We start from the raw sequence: 24028 nt of genomic DNA on the forward strand, positions 1-24028 counted from the left end.
TCCGGTCGACATTGAGTAGAGATAGAGGTCTCCAGGCGCTCAGCTCTCGCTTCTTTTCACAGTCCTTGCATAAAAGGCTAATCATCCCAAACTGGAAGGAGTCTGTAAAATGGCCATTCGCTAAGCTCGTGTTAAAAACATTAGTCAGAACTTGTCTTAAAATTTGCCAGTAGGTGAGATAAAAGGTAACTGTTAGGCCGTCAGGGCCTGGAGCTTTTCGTCGGGAGAAAGATTTCATTGCCTTCGTGCATTCAGCAACCGTGATATTGGCCGTAAGGGCGTCCTTCGCGTCGTCTGGTATCTTCGGCAAATCTTGGAATAACGACTCTTGAAAGGATTGATCCGTTGCACCTTCCTCATACAGCTCCTGGTAGTAGCGTCTAACCTCTTCCAAAATGTCTTCCTGTCTAGAAAGAGTCGCCGAGTCGGTTTCAACCTCGGACAAAGCAACTTTTTGACGTGCCATCTTTTGCCGGCAGTAGAAGTCGGAGTTGAAATGCATTTCTCTCGCAATTTCCTGTCCGTGCTCTCTCCCTCGCTGTAGCTGTAATTTGGATTCATACTGAGCGTGCAATTTACTTCTGATATGAGATATTTCAGCGATGACTGTCTTATCTCTGTCTCGAGTAGGAAGGCGTTCCAACAAGGACAGGGACCAACGCAGAAAGTGAGCTTCCTTTCTATTCGACGCGGCCTGAGCTTTTCCTTTGGCTCGAAACAGGTCCGCGAGCTTGACTTTGCAGGTTTCCCAATCTTCGCACGACTGCACCGCCTCCACCAGACGGCTTACTTCGGGATTAAGTTCCGCTAAAAATTCCGTGTCCTCGAAAACAGAGTTATTTAGCCGCCAGACACCCTTACCTCTTGGGATGGCTTGGGGTATCATAACGTCCAAAAAAACGGCTCGATGGTCGGAGACATATGACGCGGCACTGCCCAATGGTGTGATAGAGCAGTCTTGCACGCCGGCAACTAGATTGGACGGTACGTAGATCCTGTCCAACCGACACCTTACTTTTTTCGCTTCCCACGTAAACGCCTTGACTGCTGGATTACGCAGACGCCAAATGTCGACCAACTTGAGAGAATCCATCTTTAGTTCAAGTACCCTGGCTGACGCGTCCACTAATACGTTGCCGCCTTCTTTGTCGAGGTTCATGTCAGCGACACAATTGAAGTCGCCGAGAACAAATAAGTGACAGAATGGGCCGTCTAAGAACTGGTGCAAAGTGTTGAAGAAACGAGTTCTCTCTCCCATTTTGTTGGGAGCGTAAACCGTTAAAATTCTTATTCGTGAACTGTTCAACTCAATGTCGACGCTAACTATTCGGCCGACAGAGTCCGATCGATAGCTGCAGAAACGTAAACGGGAGCTATTTTTTACAAAAATAGTGGTGCCGCGACTGAAATTACTTCCTACACTAAAATAAATACCCTGCGCGTCAAAGAGCTTTTTTAAATAAACAAAATTATCGGTCTTAATTAAGTGACTCTCCTGAATGCAAAAAATATCTAATTCGGTTGAACGAAAAAAACCCGCTATATCTCTCTGCTTTTTAAATTTGCGTAGACCTTCTACATTTAAAGTCCCTATTTTTAAAACACTCATAAAAATTATTAAGTTTAAAAACAAAATAAAATACAGTTAAAAGTCAATAAAAAGTTGGTTACTTCTTACGGGGAATACCACCAGAGAAGTTGCCGGGGCGCTTTGGAGTGGTCCTAGTTCTCTCTGGAGCTATACTAAAGGAAGGTTTCTTCGGTTGCCCCGATTTTTGGGCTGCAGAAGGTGTAGCTGGAGGGTCCTTCTTAGCTGTAGTACAGTTCGTGTTTTGCACTGACTCACTAAATGTGCGATCTGTAGGTTCCTTCAAGGGTGGGAGGCCTGGGTCGTCGGCCCACAAAGGCGGAAAATTCGAGTGGCTTGATGACAATGTGTTAGACTGTGAGGTAACCAAAGGGCTAGGCTTGTCGGAGCTGGGAACTACGTCTCCCTGTATATTCGAAGTGCCAGTTTGAGCATCTGTCCGTGGTGTCTCTTCGGTGAAGGAGATGAGAACGTCGGGTTTTCCTGGAGGAATGTTGTCTGATTCTTTAATGTCCGCAGCATCGTTAGAAGACGAAGGCGTGTCAGAAGACGCCATGTCGGCCGTACTTGACTCTGATCCATTAGTTTTCCTTGTTCTTTCGTATTCTTCCAACGCACGATCGGCGGCTTTCTGAACCCATCGTTTATCTTCGGAAGTACAATCCCGGGCAAGATGATCGCAGTCTCCACATTTATAACATTGGCGCTTAACTCCACGATACTGTATATTAATTCGGTAACTACCAGCTTGGATGACATTCGGAACTGGTGATCTGACTTTAATCTTGATTAGTCTATTTCCATTCGTAAGTTGAGGGAATTCCTTATCAGCTTCGTACTCCCATGACAGGACATCGCCGTATGGTCGCAGTCCACCACTGACAACAGCAGGATCCAATTCGTAAGGGGCGCCGACGACGGTAATCATCAGCTCATCAGAATCGACAGGTGAAACTTGGAACGAACCTTGACCAATATTGATAGCTCCGGATCCGAAAATCTTGTCGTACTCTTCCTTCGTTGAACAGGTTATGTGAAACACGCCTCTACCCTTGGGCTGGCAACAGATAATTGACGACGGACCAAACTGATCAAAGAAAGCTCTGGCAACATCTAGGTACTTCAGGTTATCTCCTCCTACATCTAATTTCAGAGAAAGCGGACGTTTCAACCGCCCTGAGGACGGCGCCATGATTCAAAAACACCCGACTGCGCGAAAAACTATTTAAAACTATTAAAAAACAAACTCAATTTTTAGTAAAAGGCGAAAGATTAAAGCGATTGAGGAGAAGCTAGAGCATAATATATCGTGGCTACTATAAATAAAATGATTATTGTATCAAACCATGTTACACTATATTTTATTTGTATGAATTAAAAGTAATAAAGCGAAGATTTGAATTACATTACTTTATCATGAGAAACGCACAAATTACCGTTCTTGTAAGAAGGTGTTAAAAAAAGGAATTTTGTTATTAACTCAACATGTAATTGTTAAAGGAATCGTCTGCAATTTTCTTTTTTTTCCTTCGCTTAACTGCTGACCATGACCAAAATTATCATTTAATCGTTCGAAATTTTTTGATGCCATTTGAATAAAACCCCGCCGTAGCTAGCGGCGTTATAGTCATTCGTGAAATTTAAACGTCGAAACATTGAAACTTTAAAGGTTTTCACACAGGTGTTTTGCGAAGGTGGGTGTTTATTTTTAGATTCAAAGCGAACTCTACCACAAGGTAGAGTATTCAAAAATAGCTTAAAGGCTCATGATATTGCTCCTCCCCACGGTAATCTTTAGTAAAAGGCGAAAGATTAAAGCGATTGAGGAGAAGCTAGAGCATAATATATCGTGGCTACTATAAATAAAATGATTATTGTATCAAACCATGTTACACTATATTTTATTTGTATGAATTAAAAGTAATAAAGCGAAGATTTGAATTACATTACTTTATCATGAGAAACGCACAAATTACCGTTCTTGTAAGAAGGTGTTAAAAAAAGGAATTTTGTTATTAACTCAACATGTAATTGTTAAAGGAATCGTCTGCAATTTTCTTTTTTTTCCTTCGCTTAACTGCTGACCATGACCAAAATTATCATTTAATCGTTCGAAATTTTTTGATGCCATTTGAATAAAACCCCGCCGTAGCTAGCGGCGTTATAGTCATTCGTGAAATTTAAACGTCGAAACATTGAAACTTTAAAGGTTTTCACACAGGTGTTTTGCGAAGGTGGGTGTTTATTTTTAGATTCAAAGCGAACTCTACCACAAGGTAGAGTATTCAAAAATAGCTTAAAGGCTCATGATATTGCTCCTCCCCACGGTAATCTTTAGTAAAAGGCTTTTATTGTTTATTAATTAAATTATTTTTACAAAACAAAATAAATTTTGGTTGTAAAAAAAAGCCTAATCAAATTATCTACAATAAATTTTACAGCGTTTCTTTTTCATTTTTTCAGCCAGCTTCAATTAAAAATAAAAAACGAAAATTTAAATATAAACGTTATAGTACACATAATCTAAAAATTAAAAATAATATTAGTACACTGATATCATTTAAAATCAATAAAATCTCACGCAACAATAATATTCAATTAAAAACCTATCTAAAATCAAGGTTGCACCACTTTTGACGACAGTTCAATTGAATTGTTACTTCTTCCGTGGGTTTCCCCCCGCAGAAGAAGTGCTTGGGCGCTTCGGCGCTGTTCTAACCCTTCCTGGAGCAAAGGTGGGCGTGATCGTTGAATTGTTTTTCCTTTGTTGGGCTTTCCACACTGAAACCGCCGTGATGGGAACTTTTTTTTCTGTAGGAACGGGATCCGGTGAAATTTTAACAGTGTCGCTATATGAACGGTCTGGTGATACTGGCTCATCTGTGCAATGAATGGGAGGCGGGAGTTGTGGAGTTCCGGTAACACTTGGAGACGTTGGAGACGACGGGGAGGACTGAGAGGAAACTGGTGAACTATCGTATTTAACTTCTTCTATTTCGTTGCTGACCATAGACTTTTCTTCGGCTTTTTTGTCTTTAGCAGAGGTAACTTCGGGAGATTCCTCTACTGGAGTGCCATCTGCGGTCGATTTTAAAGTCTGGGAACTCTCATACGCTTCCAAAGCCACTTCGGCTGCTTTCTGGACCCAACGACGGTCTTCCGTGGTACATGCTCGAGCAAGATGATCACTAGATCCGCATCTGTAACACTGACGCTTGACGCCTCGGTACTGGATATTTACCCTGAAACTCCCGGCAAGTATGACGTTCGGGACAGGCGCTCTCATCTTCAGTTTAACGATTCGATTTCCATTCGTGAGTTGCGGGAAGTCCTTGTCCACTTCGTAGTCCCACGAGAGGACATCGCCATAAGGTCTCAGTCCTCCGCTGACAACGGCTTGGTCTAGTTCATAAGGGGCACCGATAACGGTGATCAACATCTCATCTGAATCAACTGGGGAGACTTGGAAGGAACCTTGGCCGATCGTGATGGAACCGGAACTAAAAATTTTATCATATTCTTCTTTCGATGAACAGGTTACGTGGAACACGCCTCTACCTTTCGGCTGACAACACCTGATTGACGCAGGTCCAAATTGGTCGAAAAAAGCCCTTGCGACATCCAGAAACTTCAGATTATCTCCTCCGACATCAATTTTCAGCGACAGAGGGCGCTTAAGACGGCCCGAAGGCGCCATGACCACGTACAAAAACCGGACTACGTTTAAAATAAAAAAACTACCAGTAAAAAATTAGTAAAAGGCGAAAGATTAAAGCGATTGAGGAGAAGCTAGAGCATAATATATCGTGGCTACTATAAATAAAATGATTATTGTATCAAACCATGTTACACTATATTTTATTTGTATGAATTAAAAGTAATAAAGCGAAGATTTGAATTACATTACTTTATCATGAGAAACGCACAAATTACCGTTCTTGTAAGAAGGTGTTAAAAAAAGGAATTTTGTTATTAACTCAACATGTAATTGTTAAAGGAATCGTCTGCAATTTTCTTTTTTTTCCTTCGCTTAACTGCTGACCATGACCAAAATTATCATTTAATCGTTCGAAATTTTTTGATGCCATTTGAATAAAACCCCGCCGTAGCTAGCGGCGTTATAGTCATTCGTGAAATTTAAACGTCGAAACATTGAAACTTTAAAGGTTTTCACACAGGTGTTTTGCGAAGGTGGGTGTTTATTTTTAGATTCAAAGCGAACTCTACCACAAGGTAGAGTATTCAAAAATAGCTTAAAGGCTCATGATATTGCTCCTCCCCACGGTAATCTTTAGTAAAAGGCTTTTATTGTTTATTAAATTAAATTATTTACAAAACAAAATAAATTTTGATTGTAAAAAAAGCCTATTCAAAATTCACATTATTATATTTACATTAAATTAAACGTTTTTTCCAAAATATTTAAGCTAGGTTCTTTTAAAATAAAGACGAAATATAAAACCATAATTCAAGTCGTAAAAAATAATACTTATACAATGTTATCTTTTAAAATCAATAAAATCAAAAAAAGATTCACAAAACCACACCATTCAAGTAAACTAAAAGGTTTCCTTATTTTTCAACAATAAGTCAGATTATTGGAAAATCAGGACTTTTAACAAAATGCGGGTTATTTTTTCCGTGGGTTTCCCCCCGAAGAGGAAGTACTGGGACGCTTTGGCGCTGTCCTGACTCTCCCTGGAGCAAAAATGGGCGTGATTGTGGAACTGTTTTTTCTCTGTTGTGCTTTCCACACTGATACAGCCGTGATAGGACCTTTCTTTTCTGGCGAAACGGGAACTGTAGAAGCTTTAACGGTTTTGCTGGATGAACGATCTTGCGAAACTGGCTCATCTGTCTCTTGAATGGGTGGCGGGGTTGGTGGAGTTCCGTCGGGACTTGGAGAAGCTGGAGACGTCGGGGAGGACTGAGAGGAAACTGGCAAACTATTCTCTTTAACTTCTTTGGACTGCTCATTACGTATACCATTGGCACCTTCTTTTTGCGAAACAATTTCCTTGGGAACTTCTTCCGAAGAGACGGCAGATTCTGGTTTAGCATTTATCTTTATAACCTGTGATTGTTGATCGTGAATTCTTTGGTCTTGCGCATGGCGGTTCTCTTCTCCCAACGTTGCCCCTTTGGGGGAAGCGTCTGATGGAGTATCCTCTGAGTTCGCTGTTAATTTCTGACATTTTTCATACTCTTCCAAAGCCCGATCGGCCGCCTTCTGCACCCACCGGCGATCTTCATTGGCGCATTCTCGAGCAAGATGGTCAGTTCCTCCACATTTATAGCATTGGCGTTTGATGCCCCGGTACTGAATATTAACCCTGTAGCTCCCTGCCATGATGACGTTGGGGATTGGCGATCGGACTTTAATTTTCAGCAAACGATTTCCGTTGGTAAGTTGCGGAAACTCTTTTTCCATCTCAAACTCCCAAGAAAGGACGTCACCGTAGGGGCGAAGACTACTGCTCACTACTGCGTGATCCAGTTCGTAGGGAGCGCCGATGACAGTGATCAACAGCTCGTCGGAGTCCACTGGTGAAACTGCGAACGAGCCTTGGCCAATCTGGATGGACCCGGTTCCAAAGATCTCTGCAAAATGGTCGCTTGAAGAGCAGGTGATGTGGAAGAGTCCACGACCCTTTGGCTGGCAACATCTGATAGAAGCAGGTCCGAACTGGTCATAGAAGGCTTTGGCAACGTCCAGGAACTTCAGGCTATCACCACCGACATCCACTTTCAGCGACAGAGGGCGCTTAAGACGGCCCGAAGGCGCCATGACTACGTTAAAAAACCGACTGCGAAAAAAATTAAAAAACTACCAGTTAAAAATTTAGTAAAAGGCGAAAGATTAAAGCGATTGAGGAGAAGCTAGAGCATAATATATCGTGGCTACTATAAATAAAATGATTATTGTATCAAACCATGTTACACTATATTTTATTTGTATGAATTAAAAGTAATAAAGCGAAGATTTGAATTACATTACTTTATCATGAGAAACGCACAAATTACCGTTCTTGTAAGAAGGTGTTAAAAAAAGGAATTTTGTTATTAACTCAACATGTAATTGTTAAAGGAATCGTCTGCAATTTTCTTTTTTTTCCTTCGCTTAACTGCTGACCATGACCAAAATTATCATTTAATCGTTCGAAATTTTTTGATGCCATTTGAATAAAACCCCGCCGTAGCTAGCGGCGTTATAGTCATTCGTGAAATTTAAACGTCGAAACATTGAAACTTTAAAGGTTTTCACACAGGTGTTTTGCGAAGGTGGGTGTTTATTTTTAGATTCAAAGCGAACTCTACCACAAGGTAGAGTATTCAAAAATAGCTTAAAGGCTCATGATATTGCTCCTCCCCACGGTAATCTTTAGTAAAAGGCGAAAGATTAAAGCGATTGAGGAGAAGCTAGAGCATAATATATCGTGGCTACTATAAATAAAATGATTATTGTATCAAACCATGTTACACTATATTTTATTTGTATGAATTAAAAGTAATAAAGCGAAGATTTGAATTACATTACTTTATCATGAGAAACGCACAAATTACCGTTCTTGTAAGAAGGTGTTAAAAAAAGGAATTTTGTTATTAACTCAACATGTAATTGTTAAAGGAATCGTCTGCAATTTTCTTTTTTTTCCTTCGCTTAACTGCTGACCATGACCAAAATTATCATTTAATCGTTCGAAATTTTTTGATGCCATTTGAATAAAACCCCGCCGTAGCTAGCGGCGTTATAGTCATTCGTGAAATTTAAACGTCGAAACATTGAAACTTTAAAGGTTTTCACACAGGTGTTTTGCGAAGGTGGGTGTTTATTTTTAGATTCAAAGCGAACTCTACCACAAGGTAGAGTATTCAAAAATAGCTTAAAGGCTCATGATATTGCTCCTCCCCACGGTAATCTTTAGTAAAAGGCTTTTATTGTTTATTAAATTATTTTTACAAAACAAAATAAATTGATTGTAAAAAAAGCCTATTCAGAATTACAGAAATATATACAAAAAGGAGAAACAGATTTAAAATCAAATTTTACAATTACTCGTAACTTTTTTTTAAAATTATATCATTCTTTTTAAATAAAACGTACTTAAAGCTATCAGATCTAACGAAAAAGACTTCTGTGATTTATAAAACGTCTATTTTTTCTACTCGTAAAAAACGTGGCAATGACTTTTCACTTCCTTAACGTCGTTGAACCTCGACGCTAAAAGCTTTCTTTAAAAGCTTAGTAAAAGAATAATTGTTACTTTTTCCGCGGGTTTCCGCTTGTTGCGCTACCAGGGCGCTTTGGGGCAGTTCTTATCCTGTTAGGAACTAAATTCTGCGTCACAGGCTGACTCTTCTTTTTTAGCGGGGTTTTCAATATGGTCAAGGATTTGGCGGGAACTCCGTTCTTCTCGGTGGACAAGGTCTCTTTCTTCAGGGTTTCACTGTAAGTCGGTTCAGGTTCAGGTTCAGGTTCAGGTTCAGGAGCAGGTATAGATTCCAGGGGTGGTAAATCTGGATCGTTGGACCTTAATGGCTGGGGCGTAGAGGAACTAGGAGAAGCTGGATTTGATGCGGGCTGAGAGACATGCTGGTTAGAGCTTGAATCTTCAGTTCTCTTGACATGTTCTAAATCATCGGCACTTTTCCAGGACTGCTCGGAAAAACTTGCCGTGCATCCAGCTGTCTCGGATGAAGTACCACTTAACACGTCCTCCAAGGAAATAAGAGGATTCTTCTGTGTTTCATTGCTAACCGGATGTTCATCAGCAGTTTCAGCGTCTACTTCTTTAACCTCGGTAGCGATGTTGATTGACCTTTGGTATTCTTCCATTGCGATATCAGCGGCTTTTTGCACCCAGCGGCGATCTTCGTTGGTACACGATCTTGCTAGATGATCAGTTCCTCCGCATTTGTAACATTGGCGTTTGATGCCCCGGTACTGGATGTTTACTCGGTAACTTCCTGCCATGATGACGTTGGGAATTGGCGTTCGGACTTTCATTTTCATGACTCGATTTCCGTTGGTGAGTTGCGGAAAATCCTTTTCTGTCTCAAATTCCCAAGAAACGACGTCACCGTATGGACGAAGGCTACTGCTCACAACTGCGTGATCCAATTCGTAGGGAGCGCCGATGACAGTGATCAACAGCTCGTCGGAGTCCACTGGTGAAACTGCGAACGAGCCTTGGCCAATCTGGATGGACCCGGTCCCAAAGATCTTAGCATAATGGTCACTTGAAGAGCAGGTGATGTGGAAGAGCCCACGACCCTTTGGCTGGCAACATCTGATAGAAGCAGGTCCGAACTGGTCATAGAAGGCTTTGGCAACATCCAGGAACTTCAGGTTATCTCCACCGACATCCACTTTCAGCGACAGAGGGCGCTTAAGACGGCCCGAAGGCGCCATGACTACGTTAAAAAACCGACTGCGATAAAATTAGAAAACTACCAGTAAAAAATTTAGTAAAAGGCGAAAGATTAAAGCGATTGAGGAGAAGCTAGAGCATAATATATCGTGGCTACTATAAATAAAATGATTATTGTATCAAACCATGTTACACTATATTTTATTTGTATGAATTAAAAGTAATAAAGCGAAGATTTGAATTACATTACTTTATCATGAGAAACGCACAAATTACCGTTCTTGTAAGAAGGTGTTAAAAAAAGGAATTTTGTTATTAACTCAACATGTAATTGTTAAAGGAATCGTCTGCAATTTTCTTTTTTTTCCTTCGCTTAACTGCTGACCATGACCAAAATTATCATTTAATCGTTCGAAATTTTTTGATGCCATTTGAATAAAACCCCGCCGTAGCTAGCGGCGTTATAGTCATTCGTGAAATTTAAACGTCGAAACATTGAAACTTTAAAGGTTTTCACACAGGTGTTTTGCGAAGGTGGGTGTTTATTTTTAGATTCAAAGCGAACTCTACCACAAGGTAGAGTATTCAAAAATAGCTTAAAGGCTCATGATATTGCTCCTCCCCACGGTAATCTTTAGTAAAAGGCGAAAGATTAAAGCGATTGAGGAGAAGCTAGAGCATAATATATCGTGGCTACTATAAATAAAATGATTATTGTATCAAACCATGTTACACTATATTTTATTTGTATGAATTAAAAGTAATAAAGCGAAGATTTGAATTACATTACTTTATCATGAGAAACGCACAAATTACCGTTCTTGTAAGAAGGTGTTAAAAAAAGGAATTTTGTTATTAACTCAACATGTAATTGTTAAAGGAATCGTCTGCAATTTTCTTTTTTTTCCTTCGCTTAACTGCTGACCATGACCAAAATTATCATTTAATCGTTCGAAATTTTTTGATGCCATTTGAATAAAACCCCGCCGTAGCTAGCGGCGTTATAGTCATTCGTGAAATTTAAACGTCGAAACATTGAAACTTTAAAGGTTTTCACACAGGTGTTTTGCGAAGGTGGGTGTTTATTTTTAGATTCAAAGCGAACTCTACCACAAGGTAGAGTATTCAAAAATAGCTTAAAGGCTCATGATATTGCTCATCCCCACGGTAATCTTTAGTAAAAGGCGAAAGATTAAAGCGATTGAGGAGAAGCTAGAGCATAATATATCGTGGCTACTATAAATAAAATGATTATTGTATCAAACCATGTTACACTATATTTTATTTGTATGAATTAAAAGTAATAAAGCGAAGATTTGAATTACATTACTTTATCATGAGAAACGCACAAATTACCGTTCTTGTAAGAAGGTGTTAAAAAAAGGAATTTTGTTATTAACTCAACATGTAATTGTTAAAGGAATCGTCTGCAATTTTCTTTTTTTTCCTTCGCTTAACTGCTGACCATGACCAAAATTATCATTTAATCGTTCGAAATTTTTTGATGCCATTTGAATAAAACCCCGCCGTAGCTAGCGGCGTTATAGTCATTCGTGAAATTTAAACGTCGAAACATTGAAACTTTAAAGGTTTTCACACAGGTGTTTTGCGAAGGTGGGTGTTTATTTTTAGATTCAAAGCGAACTCTACCACAAGGTAGAGTATTCAAAAATAGCTTAAAGGCTCATGATATTGCTCCTCCCCACGGTAATCTTTAGTAAAAGGCGAAAGATTAAAGCGATTGAGGAGAAGCTAGAGCATAATATATCGTGGCTACTATAAATAAAATGATTATTGTATCAAACCATGTTACACTATATTTTATTTGTATGAATTAAAAGTAATAAAGCGAAGATTTGAATTACATTACTTTATCATGAGAAACGCACAAATTACCGTTCTTGTAAGAAGGTGTTAAAAAAAGGAATTTTGTTATTAACTCAACATGTAATTGTTAAAGGAATCGTCTGCAATTTTCTTTTTTTTCCTTCGCTTAACTGCTGACCATGACCAAAATTATCATTTAATCGTTCGAAATTTTTTGATGCCATTTGAATAAAACCCCGCCGTAGCTAGCGGCGTTATAGTCATTCGTGAAATTTAAACGTCGAAACATTGAAACTTTAAAGGTTTTCACACAGGTGTTTTGCGAAGGTGGGTGTTTATTTTTAGATTCAAAGCGAACTCTACCACAAGGTAGAGTATTCAAAAATAGCTTAAAGGCTCATGATATTGCTCCTCCCCACGGTAATCTTTAGTAAAAGGCGAAAGATTAAAGCGATTGAGGAGAAGCTAGAGCATAATATATCGTGGCTACTATAAATAAAATGATTATTGTATCAAACCATGTTACACTATATTTTATTTGTATGAATTAAAAGTAATAAAGCGAAGATTTGAATTACATTACTTTATCATGAGAAACGCACAAATTACCGTTCTTGTAAGAAGGTGTTAAAAAAAGGAATTTTGTTATTAACTCAACATGTAATTGTTAAAGGAATCGTCTGCAATTTTTTTTTTTCCTTCGCTTAACTGCTGACCATGACCAAAATTATCATTTAATCGTTCGAAATTTTTTGATGCCATTTGAATAAAACCCCGCCGTAGCTAGCGGCGTTATAGTCATTCGTGAAATTTAAACGTCGAAACATTGAAACTTTAAAGGTTTTCACACAGGTGTTTTGCGAAGGTGGGTGTTTATTTTTAGATTCAAAGCGAACTCTACCACAAGGTAGAGTATTCAAAAATAGCTTAAAGGCTCATGATATTGCTCCTCCCCACGGTAATCTTTAGTAAAAGGCGAAAGATTAAAGCGATTGAGGAGAAGCTAGAGCATAATATATCGTGGCTACTATAAATAAAATGATTATTGTATCAAACCATGTTACACTATATTTTATTTGTATGAATTAAAAGTAATAAAGCGAAGATTTGAATTACATTACTTTATCATGAGAAACGCACAAATTACCGTTCTTGTAAGAAGGTGTTAAAAAAAGGAATTTTGTTATTAACTCAACATGTAATTGTTAAAGGAATCGTCTGCAATTTTCTTTTTTTTCCTTCGCTTAACTGCTGACCATGACCAAAATTATCATTTAATCGTTCGAAATTTTTTGATGCCATTTGAATAAAACCCCGCCGTAGCTAGCGGCGTTATAGTCATTCGTGAAATTTAAACGTCGAAACATTGAAACTTTAAAGGTTTTCACACAGGTGTTTTGCGAAGGTGGGTGTTTATTTTTAGATTCAAAGCGAACTCTACCACAAGGTAGAGTATTCAAAAATAGCTTAAAGGCTCATGATATTGCTCCTCCCCACGGTAATCTTTAGTAAAAGGCTTTTATTGTTTATTAAATTATTTACAAAACAAAATTGAATTGTAAAAAAGCCTAATCAAATTTTCTGCATTAAACTAACGTTAATTTTTACAACCTATCTTTTCTATGTGTTTAAACTAGTTACATTTAAAAATAAAGACGAAATCTAAATTATAAACAGTATATAACTAAAAATTAAAGTCGTAAAAAATAATAATTATACACGGATAACGTTAAAAAATCAATAAAATTATACACAACTAAACCATTGAAATCAACTAAAAGGTTTCTGTTTTTTCTTCCTATAAATCAAACTATCAGAAAATCAGGACTTCAAAAAATGCAGGCTATTTTTTTCTCGGTTTTCCCCCCGAAGAGGAAGTGCTTGGGCGCTTCGGCGCGGTCCGGACCCTCCCTGGAGCCAAGGTGGGCGTGATCGTTGAGCTGTGTTTTGTTTGCTGAGCTTTCCACACTGTAACTGCCGTGATAGGAACTTTGTTTTCTGTTGGAACTGGAACTGTAGAATTGGTAACGGTTTCGCTGAAGGAATGATCTTGTGAAACTGGCTCATCTGTGCAATGAATGGGAGGCTGGGGTGGTGGGGTTCCGTAGAGACTTGAGGATGTTGGAGACTTCGGGGAGGACTGAGTGGCAATTGGCGCATTACTGTCTTTAACTTCTTGTATTTCGTTGCTGACCATAGACTTTTCTTCGCCTCTTTTGTCTTTTGCAGAGTTAACTTCGGGAGAATCCTCTACTGGAGTGCCATCTGCGGTCGATTTTGAAGTCTGGGAACTCTCAAACGCTTCCAAAGCCACTTCGGCCGCTTTCTGGACCCAATGACGGTCTTCCGTGGTACACGCTCGAGCAAGATGATCACCATCTCCGCATTTGTAACACTGGCGCTTGACACCTCGGTATTGAATATTTACCCTAAAACTCCCGGCAAGTATGACGTTCGGGACAGGCGCTCTCATCTTCATTTTAACAATTCTATTTCCATTCGTGAGTTGAGGGAAGTCCTTGTCCACTTCGTAGTTCCACGAGAGGACATCGCCATAAGGTCGCAGTCCTCCGCTGACGACGGCTTGGTCTAGTTCATAAGGGGCACCGATAACGGTGATCACCATCTCATCTGAATCAACTGGGGAGACTTGGAAGGAACCTTGGCCGATCGTGATGGAACCGGAACTAAAAACTTTTTCATATTCTTCTTTCGATGAGCAGGTTACGTGGAACACGCCTCTACCTTTCGGCTGACAACACCTGATTGACGCAGGTCCAAATTGGTCGAAAAAAGCCCTTGCGACATCCAGAAACTTCAGATTATCTCCTCCGACATCAATTTTCAGCGACAGAGGGCGCTTAAGACGGCCCGAAGGCGCCATGATCACGTAAACAAACCGGACTACGTTAAAATTAAAAAACTACCAGTAAAAAAAATTTAGTAAAAGGCGAAAGATTAAAGCGATTGAGGAGAAGCTAGAGCATAATATATCGTGGCTACTATAAATAAAATGATTATTGTATCAAACCATGTTACACTATATTTTATTTGTATGAATTAAAAGTAATAAAGCGAAGATTTGAATTACATTACTTTATCATGAGAAACGCACAAATTACCGTTCTTGTAAGAAGGTGTTAAAAAAAGGAATTTTGTTATTAACTCAACATGTAATTGTTAAAGGAATCGTCTGCAATTTTCTTTTTTTTCCTTCGCTTAACTGCTGACCATGACCAAAATTATCATTTAATCGTTCGAAATTTTTTGATGCCATTTGAATAAAACCCCGCCGTAGCTAGCGGCGTTATAGTCATTCGTGAAATTTAAACGTCGAAACATTGAAACTTTAAAGGTTTTCACACAGGTGTTTTGCGAAGGTGGGTGTTTATTTTTAGATTCAAAGCGAACTCTACCACAAGGTAGAGTATTCAAAAATAGCTTAAAGGCTCATGATATTGCTCCTCCCCACGGTAATCTTTAGTAAAAGGCTTTTATTGTTTGTAATTAAATTAATACAATCCAAAAATAAAAATAGTTGAATTGTAAAAGCCTAAACATATTTACAAATAACAATAAATTTTACATTTTTCAAAAAATTTTAAAAGCAACACAGTACATTTTTGTAAATTTAAAAGAAACGTTAAAATAAAAGAACTAATTCATTATTATCTTTGATCTGAACTAATGGTAATTCCGCGCGGCACCACTTATCGGTAAAGTCTGGTTTCTGAAAATGGAGAAAGTCGGCTCTGGCCCTTAGCAGTATCCGAGAGCGGGCTTTGGCAAGCATTACGAAGGTTGACACGTCTTGGCGAGAATATACTTTAGAGTTGCGCGCGTCCCACGCCTGGAACCGAAGTTCCGATACCAAGATCCGGAAGACGTAGCGAAGGGGACCGGTTACCGGGATAATTTCTTGATAAACAGCGACTCTCGCCGTGATGAAACGAAGGCGGAAGAAACGTCGAAGGTGATGCCAAATTGGTCTGACGGAGAGGCAGTCGAAGAGAGCGTGAATTACGGTTTCAGGGTCCCGGCAAAAGGGACACGTCCAAGAATTATACATCCCATGAGCCTGTAGGAAGAACCGGACAGGCAGAATACGATGCGCGGTTTTCCAGAGTAAATCTCTTCGTGACGGTTCGATGTCTCGGTTAGCCGCTTCCCAGAATATCGCTTCCCAATTTATATTTGGAAGATCTCGCTTAGCTTTGATGTCAGGATCTGTTCGTAAAAAAGCGCTGACCTCTTTATTAGTGGACTTACTCCATTCGAAATTTCTGTCTTTAATTTTGAAATCCCTCGTTTGAGCGGTGAAATCCTTATATGACTGGTGGACTTCCCCGGCGTGTGGAAGACGTCTGTCCCAAAATTGACCAAAGACGGTGGACAAGGTACTTGACAGAAGATAGCGGACTGATGTGTTGACCGGGTGGTCGGTCGCCAGCAGACTCCGGACATTCCTCGTGTAGGACAGCGCTGCGATTTCATTACTGAGGTTTGGTACCCCCAAGCCTCCCTCCTTTGCTGGCAGATACAGGGTGTTTCGAGCCACCCACTCAGGTTTGTTCGACCAAATAAATTTGAACATCAAAGCCGTGATCTTTTGGATGTCTTCCGTCGAAAAGTTGACCAAAGGAACGCCGTATGACAAAGCGGGTACTCCAAGCTGGCGAAGTACTCGCGCCTTTCCCAATAGAGACAAATCTTCCTTGCTCCAGGAGTGAAGAATCTTCCGAAAACGTTCGAGAAAAATCTCCTCGTTTCCCATGGAAGGACCGCAACTCGTAAAGAGTATGCCAAGTATTTTCAGGGGCTCGTCTGTAAATTGGATTTTCAATGAGTTCGGTATTTCGTATTTACCTGCACGACCAAGTTCCAGGGCTTTGGTTTTCTCTAAGTTCATGCGACTGCCCGAAGCTGAACAGAACTTATTGATCGTAGCCATGGTATGGACCAGAGAGTCGCTGTCTTCCAGTAGAAAATTTATGTCATCTGCGTGGCTGATAGACTTGTGACTGTCCTGATGGGTGACGCCTGGGCCAGCAATGCCCCGGATGTTGCTGTTTCGGCGGACACTGTGTAGCAGAACTTCTATGGCGATGGTTAAGAGGGCCGGAGACAAGGGGCAGCCCTGACGAACACCCTTTTCAACGCGTACTTTTTCTGATAAATGTCCATTAACGATGACTCTGCTATACGAGTTTTTATACAGGCATTGGATGGCTTGAATAAAACCTTCCGGAATGCCAAACCCTGCCATAGCGCCATAAAGAAAATCCTGGTCCACCCGGTCAAATGCTTTGTTTAGATCGACGGCTAGTAAAATACCGGAAGCCTTCCTTTCTGAGGTATGTAACAAAAGATTGCGTAGGTAAATAAGATTACTATAAAGTGACCGACCTTTAACTCCTGCCGTCTGCGATGGGCCAATTATTTTATCCATAACGGCAGACAATCGATTTTCTAGAATTTTCGCAAACAATTTCCGGTCGACATTGAGTAGAGATAGAGGTCTCCAGGCGCTCAGCTCTTGCTTCTTTTCACAGTCCTTGCATAAAAGGCTAATCATCCCAAACTGGAAGGAGTCTGTAAAATGGCCATTCGCTAAGCTCGTGTTAAAAACATTAGTCAGAACTTGTCTTAAAATTTGCCAGTAGGTGAGATAAAAGGTAACTGTTAGGCCGTCAGGGCCTGGAGCTTTTCGTCGTGAGAAAGATTTCATTGCCTTCGTGCATTCAGCAACCGTGATATTGGCCGTAAGGGCGTCCTTCGCGTCGTCTGGTATCTTCGGCAAATCTTGGAATAACGACTCTGAAAGGATTGATCCGTTGCACCTTCCTCGTACAGCTCCTGGTAGTAGCGTCTAACCTCTTCCAAAATGTCTTCCTGTCTAGAAAGAGTCGCCGAGTCGGTTTCGACCTCGGACAAAGCAACTTTTTGACGAGCCATCTTTTGCCGGCAGTAGAAGTCGGAGTTGAAATGCATTTCTCTCGCAATTTCCTGTCCGTGCTCTCTCCCTCGCTGTAGCTGTAATTTGGATTCATACTGGGCGTGCAATTTACTTCTGATATGAGATATTTCAGCGACGACTGTCTTATCTCTGTCTCGAGTAGGAAGGCGTTCCAACAAGGACAGGGACCAACGCAGAAAGTGAGCTTCCTTTCTATTCGAAGCGGCCCGAGCTTTTCCTTTGGCTCGAAACAGGTCCGCGAGCTTGACTTTGCAGGTTTCCCAATCTTCGCACGACTGCACCGCCTCCACGAGACGGCTTACTTCGGGATTAAGTTCCGCTAAAAATTCCGTGTCCTCGAAAACAGAGTTATTTAGCCGCCAGACACCCTTACCTCTTGGGATGGCTTGGGGTATCATAACGTCCAAAAAAACGGCTCGATGGTCGGAGACATATGACGCGGCACTGCCCAATGGTGTGATAGAGCAGTCTTGCACGCCGGCAACTAGATTGGACGGTACGTAGATCCTGTCCAACCGACACCTTACTTTTTTCGCTTCCCACGTAAACGCCTTGACTGCTGGATTACGCAGACGCCAAATGTCGACCAACTTGAGAGAATCCATCTTTAGTTCAAGTACCCTGGCTGACGCGTCCACTAATACGTTGCCGCCTTCTTTGTCGAGGTTCATGTCAGCGACACAATTGAAGTCGCCGAGAACAAATAAGTGACAGAATGGGCCGTCTAAGAACTGGTGCAAAGTGTTGAAGAAACGAGTTCTCTCTCCCATTTTGTTGGGAGCGTAAACCGTTAAAATTCTTATTCGTGAACTGTTCAACTCAATGTCGACGCTAACTATTCGGCCGACAGAGTCCGATCGATAGCTGCAGAAACGTAAACGGGAGCTATTTTTTACAAAAATAGTGGTGCCGCGACTGAAATTACTTCCTACACTAAAATAAATACCCTGCGCGTCAAAGAGCTTTTTTAAATAAACAAAATTATCGGTCTTAATTAAGTGACTCTCCTGAATGCAAAAAATATCTAATTCGGTTGAACGAAAAAAACCCGCTATATCTCTCTGCTTTTTAAATTTGCGTAGACCTTCTACATTTAAAGTCCCTATTTTTAAAACACTCATAAAAATTATTAAGTTTAAAAACAAAATAAAATACAGTTAAAAGTCAATAAAAAGTTGGTTACTTCTTACGGGGAATACCACCAGAGAAGTTGCCGGGGCGCTTTGGAGTGGTCCTAGTTCTCTCTGGAGCTATACTTAAGGAAGGTTTCTTCGGTTGCCCCGATTTTTGGGCTGCAGAAGGTGTAGCTGGAGGGTCCTTCTTAGCTGTAGTACAGTTCGTGTTTTGCACTGACTCACTAAATGTGCGATCTGTAGGTTCCTTCAAGGGTGGGAGGCCTGGGTCGTCGGCCCACAAAGGCGGAAAATTCGAGTGGCTTGATGACAATGTGTTAGACTGTGAGGTAACCAAAGGGCTAGGCTTGTCGGAGCTGGGAACTACGTCTCCCTGTATATTCGAAGTGCCAGTTTGAGCATCTGTCCGTGGTGTCTCTTCGGTGAAGGAGATGAGAACGTCGGGTTTTCCTGGAGGAATGTTGTCTGATTCTTTAATGTCCGCAGCATCGTTAGAAGACGAAGGCGTGTCAGAAGACGCCATGTCGGCCGTACTTGACTCTGATCCATTAGTTTTCCTTGTTCTTTCGTATTCTTCCAACGCACGATCGGCGGCTTTCTGAACCCATCGTTTATCTTCGGAAGTACAATCCCGGGCAAGATGATCGCAGTCTCCACATTTATAACATTGGCGCTTAACTCCACGATACTGTATATTAATTCGGTAACTACCAGCTTGGATGACATTCGGAACTGGTGATCTGACTTTAATCTTGATTAGTCTATTTCCATTCGTAAGTTGAGGGAATTCCTTATCAGCTTCGTACTCCCATGACAGGACATCGCCGTATGGTCGCAGTCCACCACTGACAACAGCAGGATCCAATTCGTAAGGGGCGCCGACGACGGTAATCATCAGCTCATCAGAATCGACAGGTGAAACTTGGAACGAACCTTGACCAATATTGATAGCTCCGGATCCGAAAATCTTGTCGTACTCTTCCTTCGTTGAACAGGTTACGTGAAACACGCCTCTACCCTTGGGCTGGCAACAGATAATTGACGACGGACCAAACTGATCAAAGAAAGCTCTGGCAACATCTAGGTACTTCAGGTTATCTCCTTTTAGTAAAAGGCTTTTATTGTTTGTTAAATTATTTACAAAAAAATAAATTTGATTGTAAAAAAAGCCTATTCAAATATTTCTACATAAAAATTTACGTTTTTTTTTTTTTCCTTAAGTTTATGCCAGTTTCAATTATAATAAAGACGAAAAAATATCAACGTTAAAATCCACATAATCTAACACTTAAAAAATAATATTTATACACTTATATCTTTTAAAATCAATGAAATTTAACAGAGCTACTATCTTCAATTAAAATGTTATCCTATCGAAAATCAAGGCAGCACTACTTTTAACGACAGATCTCTTGAATTGTTATTTCTTCCGTGGGTTTCCCCCCGCAGAGGAAGTACTTGGGCGCTTCGGCGCTGTTCTGACCCTTCCTGGAGCAAAGGTGGGCGTGATTGTGGTACTGTTTTTCCTTTGTTGTGCTTTCCACACCGATACAGCCGTGATAGGGCCTTTCTTCTCTGGCGAAACGGGAACTGTTGACGTTTTAACGGTGTTGCTGGATGAACGATCTTGCGAAACTGGCTCATCTGCCCATTGATTGGGAGGCGAGGGTGGCGGAGTTCCGTCAAGACTTGGAGAAACTGGAGATGTCGGGGAGGACTGAGAGGAAACTGGAGAACTATTTTCTTGAACTTCTTTGGACTGCTCATTATTACCATTGACACCTTCTTTTTGCGAAACAATTTCCTTGGGCACTTTTTCCGAAGAGACGGCAGATTCCGGTTTAGCATTTTTCTTTTTAACCTGTGATTGAAGCTCGTGGTTTCTTTGGTCTTGCGCATGGTGATCCTCGACTTCCAACGTTGCCCCTTTGGAGGAAGCGTCTGATGGAGTATCCTCCGTGTCCGCCGTTGATTTCTGAAACTTTTCCAAAGCCCGATCGGCCGCCTTCTGAACCCAGCTGCGATCTTCATTCACGCATTCTCTAGCAAGATGATCCATTCCTCCACATTTGTAACATTGGCGTTTCATGCCCCGGTATTGAATGTTCACTCTGTAGCTTCCTGCCATGATGACATTGGGTATTGGCGTTCGGATTTTCATCTTAAGTACTCGGTTTCCATTGGAAAGCTGCGGATATTCCTTGTCCATCTCAAAGTCCCAAGATAAGACGTCGCCATATGGAAGAAGGCTACTGCTAACTACTGCCTGGTCAAGTTCGTAAGGAGCACCGATGACAGTTATAACTAACTCGTCGGAGTCCACTGGTAGAACTGCAAAGGAGGCTTGGCCGATATTGATAGAACCAGATGCAAATATCCTAGAAAAATCGTCGCTTGAGGAGCAAGTGATGTGGAAGAGTCCACGACCCTTTGGCTGGCAACATCTGATAGAAGCGGGTCCAAACTGGTCGAAAAAGGCTTTGGCAACATCCAGGAACTTCAGGTTATCTCCACCGACATCCACTTTCAGCGACAGAGGGCGCTTAAGACGGCCCGAAGGCGCCATGACTACGTTAAAAAACCGACTGCGATAAAATTAGAAAACTACCAGTAAAAAATTTAGTAAAAGGCGAAAGATTAAAGCGATTGAGGAGAAGCTAGAGCATAATATATCGTGGCTACTATAAATAAAATGATTATTGTATCAAACCATGTTACACTATATTTTATTTGTATGAATTAAAAGTAATAAAGCGAAGATTTGAATTACATTACTTTATCATGAGAAACGCACAAATTACCGTTCTTGTAAGAAGGTGTTAAAAAAAGGAATTTTGTTATTAACTCAACATGTAATTGTTAAAGGAATCGTCTGCAATTTTCTTTTTTTTCCTTCGCTTAACTGCTGACCATGACCAAAATTATCATTTAATCGTTCGAAATTTTTTGATGCCATTTGAATAAAACCCCGCCGTAGCTAGCGGCGTTATAGTCATTCGTGAAATTTAAACGTCGAAACATTGAAACTTTAAAGGTTTTCACACAGGTGTTTTGCGAAGGTGGGTGTTTATTTTTAGATTCAAAGCGAACTCTACCACAAGGTAGAGTATTCAAAAATAGCTTAAAGGCTCATGATATTGCTCCTCCCCACGGTAATCTTTAGTAAAAGGCTTTTATTGTTTATTAAATTATTTACAAAACAAAATTGAATTGTAAAAAAAGCCTAATCAAATTTTCTGCATTAAACTAACGTTAATTTTTACAACCTATCTTTTCTATGTGTTTAAACTAGTTACATTTAAAAATAAAGACGAAATCTAAATTATAAACAGTATATAACTAAAAATTAAAGTCGTAAAAAATAATAATTATACACGGATAACGTTAAAAAATCAATAAAATTATACACAACTAAACCATTGAAATCAACTAAAAGGTTTCTGTTTTTTCTTCCTATAAATCAAACTATCAGAAAATCAGGACTTCAAAAAATGCAGGCTATTTTTTTCTCGGTTTTCCCCCCGAAGAGGAAGTGCTTGGGCGCTTCGGCGCGGTCCGGACCCTCCCTGGAGCCAAGGTGGGCGTGATCGTTGAGCTGTGTTTTGTTTGCTGAGCTTTCCACACTGTAACTGCCGTGATAGGAACTTTGTTTTCTGTTGGAACTGGAACTGTAGAATTGGTAACGGTTTCGCTGAAGGAATGATCTTGTGAAACTGGCTCATCTGTGCAATGAATGGGAGGCTGGGGTGGTGGGGTTCCGTAGAGACTTGAGGATGTTGGAGACTTCGGGGAGGACTGAGTGGCAATTGGCGCATTACTGTCTTTAACTTCTTGTATTTCGTTGCTGACCATAGACTTTTCTTCGCCTCTTTTGTCTTTTGCAGAGTTAACTTCGGGAGAATCCTCTACTGGAGTGCCATCTGCGGTCGATTTTGAAGTCTGGGAACTCTCAAACGCTTCCAAAGCCACTTCGGCCGCTTTCTGGACCCAATGACGGTCTTCCGTGGTACACGCTCGAGCAAGATGATCACCATCTCCGCATTTGTAACACTGGCGCTTGACACCTCGGTATTGAATATTTACCCTAAAACTCCCGGCAAGTATGACGTTCGGGACAGGCGCTCTCATCTTCATTTTAACAATTCTATTTCCATTCGTGAGTTGAGGGAAGTCCTTGTCCACTTCGTAGTTCCACGAGAGGACATCGCCATAAGGTCGCAGTCCTCCGCTGACGACGGCTTGGTCTAGTTCATAAGGGGCACCGATAACGGTGATCACCATCTCATCTGAATCAACTGGGGAGACTTGGAAGGAACCTTGGCCGATCGTGATGGAACCGGAACTAAAAACTTTTTCATATTCTTCTTTCGATGAGCAGGTTACGTGGAACACGCCTCTACCTTTCGGCTGACAACACCTGATTGACGCAGGTCCAAATTGGTCGAAAAAAGCCCTTGCGACATCCAGAAACTTCAGATTATCTCCTCCGACATCAATTTTCAGCGACAGAGGGCGCTTAAGACGGCCCGAAGGCGCCATGATCACGTAAACAAACCGGACTACGTTAAAATTAAAAAACTACCAGTAAAAAAAATTTAGTAAAAGGCGAAAGATTAAAGCATAATATATCGTGGCTACTATAAATAAAATGATTATTGTATCAAACCATGTTACACTATATTTTATTTGTATGAATTAAAAGTAATAAAGCGAAGATTTGAATTACATTACTTTATCATGAGAAACGCACAAATTACCGTTCTTGTAAGAAGGTGTTCAAAAAAGAAATTTTGTTATTAACTCAACATGTAATTGTTAAAGGAATCGTCTGCAATTTTCTTTTTTTTCCTTCGCTTAACCGCTGACCATGACCAAAATTATCATTTAATCGTTCGAAATTTTTTGATGCCATTTGAATAAAACCCCGCCGTAGCTAGCGGCGTTATAGTCATTCGTGAAATTTAAACGTCGAAACATTGAAACTTTAAAGGTTTTCACACAGGTGTTTTGCGAAGGTAGCTGTTTTGCGAAGGTGGGTGTTTATTTTTAGATTCAAAGCGAACTCTACCACAAGGTAGAGTATTCAAAAATAGCTTAAAGGCTCATGATATTGCTCCTCCCCACGGTAATC

General features: G+C 40.5%; 7 non-coding genes across 7 annotated transcripts; all 7 read right to left on the reverse strand.

Moving 5' to 3' along the window:
* Nucleotides 1-3310: 3310 nt before the first annotated feature.
* Nucleotides 3311-3429, reverse strand: LOC149958289 (U5 spliceosomal RNA). The gene has a single exon (XR_016479319.1). It is a non-coding gene; the product is annotated as a U5 spliceosomal RNA (small nuclear RNA).
* A 4469-nt stretch (nucleotides 3430-7898) lies between these two features.
* LOC149958290 (U5 spliceosomal RNA) lies at nucleotides 7899-8017 on the reverse strand. The gene has a single exon (XR_016479320.1). It is a non-coding gene; the product is annotated as a U5 spliceosomal RNA (small nuclear RNA).
* Nucleotides 8018-10522: 2505 nt separating this feature from the next.
* On the reverse strand, nucleotides 10523-10641 carry LOC149958291 (U5 spliceosomal RNA). The gene has a single exon (XR_016479321.1). It is a non-coding gene; the product is annotated as a U5 spliceosomal RNA (small nuclear RNA).
* Nucleotides 10642-11062: 421 nt separating this feature from the next.
* Nucleotides 11063-11181, reverse strand: LOC149958292 (U5 spliceosomal RNA). The gene has a single exon (XR_016479358.1). It is a non-coding gene; the product is annotated as a U5 spliceosomal RNA (small nuclear RNA).
* Nucleotides 11182-11602: 421 nt separating this feature from the next.
* Nucleotides 11603-11721, reverse strand: LOC149958293 (U5 spliceosomal RNA). The gene has a single exon (XR_016479322.1). It is a non-coding gene; the product is annotated as a U5 spliceosomal RNA (small nuclear RNA).
* Nucleotides 11722-12142: 421 nt separating this feature from the next.
* On the reverse strand, nucleotides 12143-12261 carry LOC149958294 (U5 spliceosomal RNA). Its single transcript, XR_016479324.1, has one exon. It is a non-coding gene; the product is annotated as a U5 spliceosomal RNA (small nuclear RNA).
* A 419-nt stretch (nucleotides 12262-12680) lies between these two features.
* LOC149958295 (U5 spliceosomal RNA) lies at nucleotides 12681-12799 on the reverse strand. Its single transcript, XR_016479325.1, has one exon. It is a non-coding gene; the product is annotated as a U5 spliceosomal RNA (small nuclear RNA).
* Nucleotides 12800-24028: the final 11229 nt, after the last annotated feature.

Source organism: Leiobunum rupestre, chromosome 2 (assembly GCF_980474605.1).
Source record: "Leiobunum rupestre chromosome 2, qqLeiRupe1.1.hap1, whole genome shotgun sequence".
Classification (NCBI taxonomy): Eukaryota; Metazoa; Arthropoda; class Arachnida; order Opiliones; family Sclerosomatidae; genus Leiobunum; species Leiobunum rupestre.